Raw genomic sequence first — 12,130 nt, 5'->3', positions numbered from 1 at the left:
CTTGGGGTCCAGACTCTGGCATTAGGTTTTACAGCATAGACCTTTACCTGCTGAGGTCTTGGGGTCCAGACTCTGGCATTAGGTTTTACAGCATACACCTTTACCTGCTGAGTTCTTTCATGGCCCTTACTCTGTTTATCTTTATTTTGAAAACAACTACAAAGAGGACTATAAGTTTTACCTCCAACTAATTTTTAATTTCTTTGCCTTTTCTGTCTTCAAGCTGAAATTTCTTTTTTGTTTACAAAATTTCAGAACCGGAAAATGCTTTAAACAAACTCAAACATTTAATATATCAGCAGGATTTGCTGAGAGGACATATTTTCTGAGACATACAAATGGTAAGTTTAACAAAGGATCTTTTCTTTCTCTGTGTTGTCAGCTCCCAGTATTACTTTCTTTTTAAATTTTCTTTCCTTTTGCTTATTCTAGGGTTTTTACTATGTAACCCTAGCTAGTCTGGAACTTGCTGTGTAGACAGGGTTGACTTTGAACTCAGAGATAGTCTTTGCCTCCCAAGTGCTGTAAAGATGTGAACCACTAGGATCTGTCTGCCTGCCATCCATCCATCTGTCCGTCCGTCTGTCCATCTGTCTGTCCTAGAATTCAGTCTGTACATCAGGCTGGCTTTGAACTCAGAGACCTTCCTGCCTCTGCTTTCTGAGTGCTGGGATTAAAGATGTGAACCATTAGAATACTTTTTATTTTGTATATTCACAGAAGACTAAGAATTCCAGTGTAGAAAATTGAGACATGGAAAGTTATTTGAGAAATGAAATTCATACAAGATGGAGTGATGTTTCTGAAGAGTACTGTAATAATGAAAAATATAGAGGTTATCTAATAATAGCATGGATTTTATTGGTGTCTTTCCAAAAGATGTGATAATCAGATCAACAGAGAAAACATTTCCTTGTAAGTAGAACTGTACCCACAGCTCATCAGAACAACAGTGACAGCAAAGAACATGTCAAAACTACATTCTTAGTTGGATTTTCCTGGGAAGGTGTGTCTCACATTGGTAAGAAATTACTATGAGAATTATCTTAGTGTTTTAGTAATCATGCTATTCTCAATTTTCCTGGTACTGACAACCTAATATATTTTTCTAAGTATAATAGCAGATGATAAGGAAGTTGCAGATCTCTTTCTCCAAGAATGCACTCATACATGATTAACAAATTATCTTTTTTTTCTTTTGTTTTTTTGAGACAGGGTTTCTCTGTAGCTTTGGAGCCTGTCTTGGAACTAGCTCTTGTAGACTAGGCTGGCCTCGAACTCACAAAGATCCACCTGCCTCTGCCTCCAAGTGCTGGGATTAAAGGTATGAGCTACCACCACCTGGCTTTAACAAATTATCTTTTTAAAATTTAATTTTTTTGTGTTTGTGTGTTTGGCATGTATGTATGTATGTATGTATACCATGTATATGCCTGCTGCCCATGGAAGTCAGAAGAGAAAAGTGGATCCTCTGGAACTGGAATTACAGATGGTTGTGAAGCTCAGTGTGTATGCTAGGAACCAAATCCATGTCCTCTGTAAGAACAAATACTCTTACCCGATATGCCATCTCTTACCCCGTATTTAGCAAGTCTTTATATTGTGCTTATGAGTATCTACAAGGTAGATCAATAGGCTGAGAAGAGCTCCCTGTATGAGTTGTAGAAGTGTAACTTTATGAGTAAGTGGTTCCGAAAGTCAGATGATTGATATATTGAGGTCCTCAGAATGAGTGTGGATAGAGATGTCTTATCTGAGCTCTGGGATAGAATACGGGAGTAGACCCCTTTACAGGCATGGGGGTCACTTTTGCATTCTCCAGTGAACATAGGTGATGTCACTTTGCTCAAACTGCCATGTATGTGATGGTTTAGGACTCAGTGACCTTTGAGGATGTGGCTGTGTACTTTACCAAAGAGGAGTGGCATTTATTGGATGGATTTCAGAGAAGCCTCTACAGAGACGTGATGCTGGAGAACTACCAGAACCTGGCCACAGTAGGTGAGACTGTCATTGTCTTCTGTAGCATCTGTAGATTGATGATGTAACTGTGAATATAGTGGGAAATAATAGAGACATTGTCATTGTCCTAGCACATTTTAATCTGTTATTGGCAGTTGTCAACAGTGTGGCTTTACAATTAGTTAGTAACATCCCTCTCATTTCCTTAGAAATGTACAGCTTTATCTTTAATATACTGAATCAGAAAACTCTCCATTTGTGTTCCTGTCACCTGCTATTACATTTTTCCATGTGACTGTTTTACACAGTAACAACTAGCTGAGCATGATGGTACACACTTATAATCCCGGCATGCAGGAGGTTGAGACGGAAGAATTGCCTCAAACTCAAGGACAATTTAAGCTATGTAACAAGCACAAGGCCAGCCATGGTTGCATAGCAAGACAATGTTTCAACACAATCAAAACAAACAAAAAAACTAAACAATATTGGTATAGTCATTTCCAATGAGATTTAAGATATTTCTCCATTTCTGTTGCATCCAGTTTGAAGAAAAATCTTAGTAATGTTTGCATCTATTTTTTTTTTCAAGACAGAGTTTCTCTGTGTAGCCCTGGATATCTTGGAACTTGTTCTCTAGACCAGGCTGGCTTCGAACTCACCTCTGAGTGCTGGGATTAAAGGTGTTTGCCACCATTGCTTTACTCTATGTTTAGGCCCGAATGTAATATCAGGAATCAAGTATAGCCCAAATATTGAATATTTGCATTTTGAACTACTTAAAACTAATCCCAAGAGTTGGAGAGATGACTAGGTGATTAAGAGCATTTGCTATTCTTATAGAGGACCCAGGTTCAGTTCCTAGTATGCACATGACAACTCATAACTATCTGTAACTCCAATCTCAGAGGATCTGACACCTTGTTCTGGCCTTCTTGGGCACCTGCACACATATGGTATACATACATACATGTAGGCAAATATTCATATACACAAAGTAAAAGTAAATCTTTATATAAGAGGGTCTAGGGAATAGGTATGTCTCAGTATTTGTAAAGTGATTGTCTAACATACACAAAGGGTTTAGTTCCCAGTACTGCATAAAACTAAGCATGGTGTTGCATGCCTATAATTTCAGTACTTAGGAGATAGTCAAGCTTGCCCTTGGTCACATAGTGAGTTCAAGGCTTGCCTGGCTACCTGAGACCCTATTTCAAAAAAGATAATAATTCTCATGTTTCATTAGAAATATAACTTCTCTTTCATGGGAAAGTTTGTCATCCCTTTTGTGAGCTTCTGTCATTGATATATCATTTTCTATATATCAGAGTACAGCTTGTCAAACTCAGCCTGACCTCTTTGTTGGAGGAAGTAAACTTGTTGACTATAGTGGAACAAGACAGTCTCCAGCGTGATCATGGGTTAAAATAATTTCTTATTGACAAGGTCAGTATATTTTGAAGTATGAGGAACCTTATTTTGGGAAAAAGTTTTTCCTTTATTTTTATCTGTTGGAGTGTTTTGCCTACATGTATATTTGTGCACCACGTGTGCAGTACCTGTGGAGGCCTGGGACTGGAGCTACAGACAGTTTTGAGCTGCCATGTGCATGCTGGGAACTGACCCTAGGTTTTGTGCTCTTACTGCTAAGCCATCGCTCTAGTCATAGGAATTTTTTTTTTATATATGAATACATTTTATTTTGAGCAAATCCATTCTCAATGCCACTGATGGGAAAAACCCCTTTGAAAACCAAGCTGGGAGTAGATGAGATAACTCAACAGGTAAGGAAGCTTGCAGCCAAGCCTAACTGCCCGAGTTTGGTTCCCTGAACCCACATGCTGCAAGCCTAAATTCATGTGTATACATGCACAAACACAGATGCATACAAAATAAATAGATGTAAAAACAGAAGACCGTCTTGAGCCTGAGCACCGCAGTCCTTGGACTGCAGGTTCTGAGGGATTTTCAGCATCTTTTACTGCATTATTTGTTTTAGTCACACTTTTTTTTTAAATTAAAAAAGTTATTTAGAAATATTTCATTTTATGTGTATGTGTGTTCTGCCTGCATGTCAGTCTGTACACCATTTATGTGCTTGGTACCTACAGAAGCCAGAAGAGGGCATCAGACCTCCTGGAACTGAAGCTACAGATAGTTGTGAGCCATTGTGTGGATGCTGGGATTTGAAACCTTGTCTCCTGAAAAAGTGGCAAGTCCTCCTAACCCCTGACCCACATCTCCAGCCCCATATCCAGGCTAAAATTTCAACAGTGATCTTCTCTTTTACACTTTGAGTTCATGTCTGTATTTTGCAGTTGTATACTGCTTTCTTCCCCAAATCATATTACTCTTGTTTACCATCACGTGTTACCCAAAATAATTGTTTTGGGGCCACTGAGATTGCTTAGTAGGTAGAGGTGCTTTCTTCCAAGCCTGTTTGTGTTTGATCCTAGAACTCACATTATGGTAGAAGGAGAGAATCATTTCTAGTATTTTTTTTCTAACCTCCACCTTTTTGCCATGCCATGCACTAAATAAATAAATAAATAAATGTAAATAGAAAGAATAATTTTATTTTGACCCTAGATCCTTATGACTGCCAAATCACAAAGTTATATAATTAGATTCAATTATATAATAAATCTGTTTAATTCTATCTTTGCTTTATTAACTTAGCATGTTCAATATCAGAATAAATACTCAACATCATATTTTGTTGTATAAATGATTGCATGTGTATTTTTTGTTAATGTTTTATTTCAGAAAGGAAAATGAACCTTGAGACAAAAGAGGCAGAACTTCAGCTGGAGAGTTTTTGGCCAGATATATCAAATGAGACACAACTGGCAAGATTAACAAAGGTATTTCTTTGTTTCCAAGGTCAGAGAATATTTGGAATTCTGTGATATTTCTATGCATGAATAAAAGATATTTGAGAGATGTAGCCTTTGCCTACAGGAATCTGTTTCCTAGCATGAAGCTTTGAGTTACCTAGCATGGTGTTTTAGAGTTACCCCTAGAACGTCCTGTGTAAGTCTGAAAAAATTTTTAGTACTCATTCATCTCTCTGTCAACAGGCAGGAAGCCACAGTGAAGGGGAGCTCTGTGACTCTAAGGGGGCTGGAAAATTCTTCAGTGAACACCCATGCCTTCAGACACATATGAATATTTGCAATACAGAAAAGATTTCTGAATATAGTTGGTCTAGAAAAGACTTACTTCCTTCAGTCAAGAAAGCCTCTACTGAAGAGAAACTTTCTGTGTTGATTCACTGTGAAGAAGCCTTTGCTCTGACCCCAAGCATTGTTTACCAAAGGACATGTATTCCGGGCAATTCCATTGCATGCAGTGATTTTGGGAAAGCCTTTGTTAATCAGTTGCAACTTACGGCAGACAGCAAAGCTCACAGTAAAGAAAATTTCTATGAATGGGAAGAAAGTAAGAAAGTTTTTACTCAGCCCACAAATTGTTCTGCTTTAGAGAAATGCTTTGGAGGTAAGGGACGTGGAAAGGCCTTTACTGCACACTCAGGCCTTACTACGCACATACAAAGTCATAAAAGGCAGAAGTCTTACGAGTGCACAGAGTGTGGGAAAGTGTTTGGTAAATGGTCAGGACTTACTGAGCATTCTAGAAGTCACACAGGAGAGAAACCTTTTAAATGTGACCAGTGTGGAAAGGCCTTTTCTTCTTCCTCCTATCTTACTGCACACCTGAGAACTCACACTGGAGAGAAGCCCTTTGAGTGTACAGTGTGTGGGAAAGCGTTCACACGTTCCTCCTACCTTCGGATTCACATGCGAACTCACACTGGAGAAAAACCCTATGGATGTAAGGAGTGTGGGAGAACCTTTGCTGTGCGCTCATGCCTTAATAAACATTTACGAACACACACTGGGGAGAAGCCTTACGATTGTAAGGAATGTGAGAAGGCATTTACTAGCTTTTATCAACTAACTGAACATATGAAAATTCATACTGGTGAGAAACCCTTTGAATGTCAGGTGTGCACAAAATCATTTAGGAATTCCTCATGCCTTAAGAAACACTTCCAAATTCACACTGGAATAAAACCATTTCAATGTAAGGAATGCGGGAAAGCCTTCACTGGACGGACTACCTTTACCAAACACGTATTGACTCATACTGGGGAGAAGCCCTATGAGTGTAACGAATGTGAGAAAGCCTTCAGTACCTCCTCAGGCCTTATCGAACACTTAAGAAGTCACACGGGAGAGAAACCCTTTGAATGCTATCAATGTGGAAAGGCCTTTGCATCTTCCTCGTATCTCACTGTGCATCTGAGAATTCACACCGGAGAGAAGCCATTTGAGTGTCCAGTGTGTGGGAAAGCGTTTACACGGTCTACCTACCTTTGCAGACACATGAAGACTCATAGGGAGAGAAACCTTATGCATGTAAGGATTGTGGGAAAGCCTTCAGTGGGTGCCCATGCTTTAACAGACACATAAGGACACTGGGGAGAAGCCCTATCTGTGTTAGCAGTGTGGGAGAGCATCAGGTTTTCTTAACTTACTCAACATATTAAAACTCATACTGGTGAGAAGCTTTTGGATATCAGATATGTACAAAATTTTAGAAATTTGCACGCCTTACTTAAGATGCCCTTCCAAATTCACACTGGACTAAAATCCTATCAGTGTAAGGACTGTGGAAAAGTCTTTGGTGGCTACCCTGTCTTTGCGACAATTGTACTCACTGACAATGGGAGAAAGTCCGGTGAATGCAGAGAATGTCAGAATGCCTTCACTCCTTCCTCACATTTTTAACATCTAAGAAATCACACACGAGAGAAACCCTTTGACTGCGAACAGTGTGGGAAGGCCTTGTTTCCTCCTCATCTCTTAATATAGATTTGAGAACTCACACTGGAGAGACACCCTTTGAATGTACACTGTGTGGTATAAAATTTAGGTGGTCCAATTTTTGTAGCCACATGAGCATGCGCACAGGAGAGTCACCCTATTTATGTGAACAATTGCAGTAGAGAAAAACACTACTGATTTGCGATATGTCTAGCAGTTACACGCCTGCTAACTAGTTTAATTCATGCTCACCTGTGCTCTCACAGTAGCGAATAACTTCAAGGAAAGGACTAGGGGAACTAAAAGAAATGTGTGACTCACACTGAAGACAAACTACATATATGAACTATGGCAAATGCTTCCATATATTTTCAAATCTCCTGTGTGCACAGAGCCATGGATTTTAGGTGTCTCTATAGGTGTACTTCTAGTGTTTTGAATACTTCAATGTATGTATGTGTACTAATGATTTGTGTTGTATTAGCTTTTGGGGGGCAATTGGAATAACAGCTATTCACCCCAGGTGGGGGCACTGGACACATGAAAGAAATTATTCCATCCAAATAGAGTTTGGTGAGCCACTGAACTTATTGGGGGGTTACTTATAGGAACAAGGGCTAGGGGTTTCTGGTAGTGTGAATAAGAATGGCCCCATAGGTTTATATATTTGAATGCTTAGTTACCAGGGAGTGGTGCTATTTGAGAAGATTAGAAGATATGGCCTTGGTGGGGGATGTGTTGGTGTAGATTTTGATATTTCAAAAGCCTGTGCCAGACCCAGTCTCACTCTGCCTGTGGATCAGGATATAGAACTCTCAGCTCCCTGTCCAATATCACATCTTCCCACATACTACCATATGCTTCCTGCCATGACGATAGCAGGAACTGTAAGCCAGCCTCCAATTAAATGCTTTTATAATACTTGGTTATGGTGTCTCTTCACAGCAGTAGACTAGTGACTTAGGTTTACTTTCAGGAGTATGCGTGATTCATACGTGAAAAGCCCACCCTGGGCAACATTTCATTTCATGGAAGCTGCATTCTTGAACCTCTCTGCCCAGTCTGCAGGCAACATCCGCAAGAGAATCTCTACCTACAACATCCGCAGGAGAGTCTCTACGTACAACATCTGCAGGAGAGTCTCTACCTAGTAGTTGTTTATTGTTTTATAATCCTTCTGAAGTGCTCTTGGGAATCTTGTAGCTTTCTGAACTTCTGAATCTTGTTTCCTTAACTTGTTGAGTTTTGCACATCTATCTTCTCTCTAGGAGGGAGGGGATGTTTCTATTCAGAGAAAGTAGCTGCACAATGCTCCAACCTTTCATTTAGCTCTTATATTCTTCACATCTGATCCTATACAATGTTGTCTGAACTTTGAATGGGGGTGATATGTAGATTCTGGATTATTTTCATCTGTTTACAGTTGATTACAGAGGACTGGTCCACCAAGCCTCTCTAACAGTCACTTTCAGCAGCTAACTTAACTAGTTAGGAATTTCCATAGTAACCATTGTCATTTGCAAAAAAGAAGCTTCCCTCATTGATGTGCAGTAGCCTTAAATCCAACTCTGAAGCAGTTGATAGTGCTCACAATAGCCATGCCATTATTAATTCACCAGTGGACAACCTAATATGTCAGTGGTAAGATAATCAGGGTTCATATGTCTTACTTTCAGATACTGCATTATATGTTGTTATAGATCAGCCATTTGGAGCGGGGGTATCCAGTACTCTTCAAGAGAGTATGCCATCCTATGCCATGTAGAAGAAAGTGGTTATTCCAGGATTCACCCTAAGAGTACTTGAATCTCAGATGCATGTTTTATCACCCATCACAGGAAGCATACAACCACTTAGAGCGTACTCTACAGCAAGGCAAATGGGGAAATAGAGTCATTATCAATACTGACCTCATGGAAACTCCACCTTTACATGCACCAGCCTCAGGTGTATGTCTTCCCACCCATCACAGCCATACAACTGACCCTCTCCAAGTCATATTAGGTTTTATAGGTACGTGTTTATATGTTAATTATGTTTAACTTTTCCTGGGTAGACAGAAATAAATGTCTATTCACTTCAGGTTGGACATGAATGAAACACTAAAAAAATAATTCTACCCAAGCCTAACTTGGTAGAATTGAGGCAATGAGTTTTTTGAAGGTTATTTTCTTAGGGTTACTATTGCTGTGACAAAAGTAAACTTGGGGGGGAAACAGTTTATTTGGCTTACACTTCTGTATCATTGTTCACCTTCTAAAGAACAAAGAAAGAAAGAATATTAAAAGCTTCAAGGGGAAAAGACCAAGTAACATATAGATGCAGACATATTAGAATTACATCTGACCTCTCAATGAAGATTCTGTAAGTCAGAAGGGCCTGGACATATGTGCTGCTTCTCTATAAGACCACAGATGCCAACCCAGACTGCTATACCCAGAAAAACTTTCAGTCAACATAGATGAAGAAAATAAGATATTCCATGATAAAGTCAAATTTAAACAACATTTATCTACAAATCTAGTCCTATAGAAGGTGTTTAGAAGGAAAACTCCAATCTGAAAAGGTTAACTACACACATGAAAACACAGGAAATAAATAATCCTGCACCAGCCAAAAAAGAACCACACTCACACCCACACACCACCACTTACCACAACCAACTACAAAATAACAGGAATCAACAACCATTGATCATTGAAATCTCTTAATATCAATGGACCTAATTTTCTGACATAAAGAGACACAGACTACCCACAGAATGGGTAGAAGCTAAGATCCACCCTTCTGCTGTATCTAACAAACACACCTGAACATCAGTACCATTACTTCAGTGGTACAGGTTAGAGAAAGATATTCCATACAAACGGACCTAAGAAACAAGTTGGCATTGCTACCTTAATATGTAACAAAAATAGACTTCAAGCCAAAACTAATCAAATGAGATTAGGAAGGACACTTCATACTCATCAAAGGAAAAATCCATCAACTTGACATCTCAATTCTTAACATCTATGCTCCAAACACAACCATACCCACTTTTGTAAACAGAAACGCACTACAGCTTAAATCACAAATTGACATTCATACACAGTGGGAGAATTCAGTACTCCACTCTCACCAATGGACAGGTCATTCAGACAAAACCTGAACAGTTATTGGAGTTAACACATTATAACTAAGTGGATCTAACATATTTACAGAGTATTTTACCCACATACAAAAGAATGGAACTCCAAAACCACATACTTGGTCAAAAGAAAGTCTCAACATAGCTGGGTGGTGGTGGCACACACCTTTAATCCCAGCACTCAGGAGGCAGAGGCAGGTGGATCTCCGTGAGTTTGAGGCCAGCCTACTCTACAAAAGCTAGTTCCAGGACAGGCTCCAAAAACTACAGAGAAACCCTGTCTTGAAAAACAAACAAAAAACCAAAAAAACAAAAAAAGAAAAAAGAAAAAAGAAAGAAAAGAAAAGAAAAAGAAATAATCAACAGATAATATTGAAAGACCCTCACCCACTTGGGTGCAGGCCCAAGGGGGAGAAGCCCCATGACTCAATTAACCAGTCCAGCAGATGCAGGAAGCAAGAGGCTTTTAACATTAATGATAGCGCCACCGGGTGTCTCTAGTCTCCAAAGAGGTAGAGCACCCCAAACAGTAATTCCAGAAAACTTTTATAGGCAAAACCCACAACATTAGCATGGTTAGCATAGTGGGTATGGGGTACAAAATGATTGGATATAACATAAGCATATTAAATCAGACCTGGGCCACAATTATCAGTTCCCTTAAATTTTCTAGAAATACCATAAAATGTTGATATTTCCCACAAACTTTATCTGTCTCAGTCTGGGCACCAGATGCTTCCTGAGGGTGAGCGGAACAGGGTACTGTGGTCAGGATGCAAGCGTGGCAGTTAGGATTATTTTGCAAAATTTGCAAGTTTATACTTCTCTTTTGTTATTGCTGATTATCTTTAATCTAAAAGCAATTGCAAACAGGCACAAACAGGCTTTTCACTATAAACTAAAATAACTCCCTGAGAATGCTGGGAGAAAGAAGCAGATTGAAGGCAGTCACCATGATTCTCCCACTCCAGACAGACACAGGTTAAGATCTTTCCTGGTAAGCCACCTCGTGGTGTTACACAGAATATTAGAAATGGGTTAGATCAATATGTAAGAGCTAGCCAATAAGAGGTTAAAACTAATGGGCCAAGCAGTGTTTAAAAGAATACAGTTTCCGTGTAATTATTTCAGGTAAAGCTAGCTGGGTGGTGGGAAGTGCCCCCCCCCCCCCATTCCTATTTCTACAGAGTGGCGCCCAACGTGGCCAATTAAATCCACTTAAAAACCTGACCTGAGAGGGCTTTAAAAAAAAGGGAGACAGAGTTTAATGCAGATTTTTGCTGTTTGTTGGTGGCGTGCCGTAGAGAGATTTCCTGATTCAGCAACAGCAACAGAAAAAAAAAGCTGCATCGTTTTAAAGCGTGGCTTTCCTGGGGCTGTGCCGCCAGTACAAACTCTGGCTTTAAAGCATTTCAATGGCTTTTATGGGACTGGATGTTTGTGTTCCCGCTTGGGATTGGAAGGAGAGTGCTTTGAGACCATGCCAATGGCTCAGCACTCCCCACCTGCACCTGGGCAGATGGCAGAATCAGGCTTAGGCAGGCTGAAGAGCATGGCAGATTCCTGCCACCATACAGGGATGTGTTTTCAGACTGTGCAGTGCTCTGCGTGTCAGATTTGGCTGTAACTTGGATGAAAAGAGTTTCTGTGCCGCACGCTCAGTCTCAGAGTTAAACTGCTGAGTGTGGCTCCAATGTGGACTTGCTGTGTGCCTGGAACTGTGAGCAGCTCAGGGGCACCAAATGGATCTGAGGCAGGAGCGGCTGCTCCATGCTGAATTATGCTGACCTCAGGCAGGATCGATCGTATTTACCATAATAAAAGCACAGTTAAGGTTTAGACTGGCAGTAAACAGGCAGTATGGTATTACCCCTACATGGTGCAACTTAAGTTTTTAAGAAGTGCTTAACATTTTAAGAAATGCTCTTGGATATTAAAAAAATTACAGATTTACAATAGGACAGATTCAGACCACTAAATGGATCACAGTGTTGGATGAATGTATGTAGGCTTGAGAGAGAGAAGAAAAAAAAATATAGAGAAAAAAGTTAATGGTTTAAAAAAAAGGGTAAAGTCTTTAAAGAGACAGAGTACAGATAGTTATAGATTAAAAAAATTAAGAAAAATAAGCCACGTAAAAATGAAAAATTCACAGAGAGTCTGGATTATGTACATTGTGTTTTCTTTAAAATTTTTGACTGTGAAGGAG

General features: G+C 39.7%; 1 pseudogene; it reads left to right on the top strand.

Annotated features, from left to right (window-relative positions):
* Nucleotides 1-7,696, top strand: part of LOC101988874 — a 10,561-nt pseudogene extending 2,865 nt beyond the window's left edge.
* Nucleotides 7,697-12,130: the final 4,434 nt, after the last annotated feature.

The sequence above is a fragment of the Microtus ochrogaster genome, chromosome 5, assembly GCF_000317375.1.
Source record: "Microtus ochrogaster isolate Prairie Vole_2 chromosome 5, MicOch1.0, whole genome shotgun sequence".
In the NCBI taxonomy this organism is placed as follows: domain Eukaryota; kingdom Metazoa; phylum Chordata; class Mammalia; order Rodentia; family Cricetidae; genus Microtus; species Microtus ochrogaster.
The sequence above is the reverse complement of the archived record's forward strand: the minus strand, read 5'-3'. Positions and strand labels throughout refer to the sequence as shown.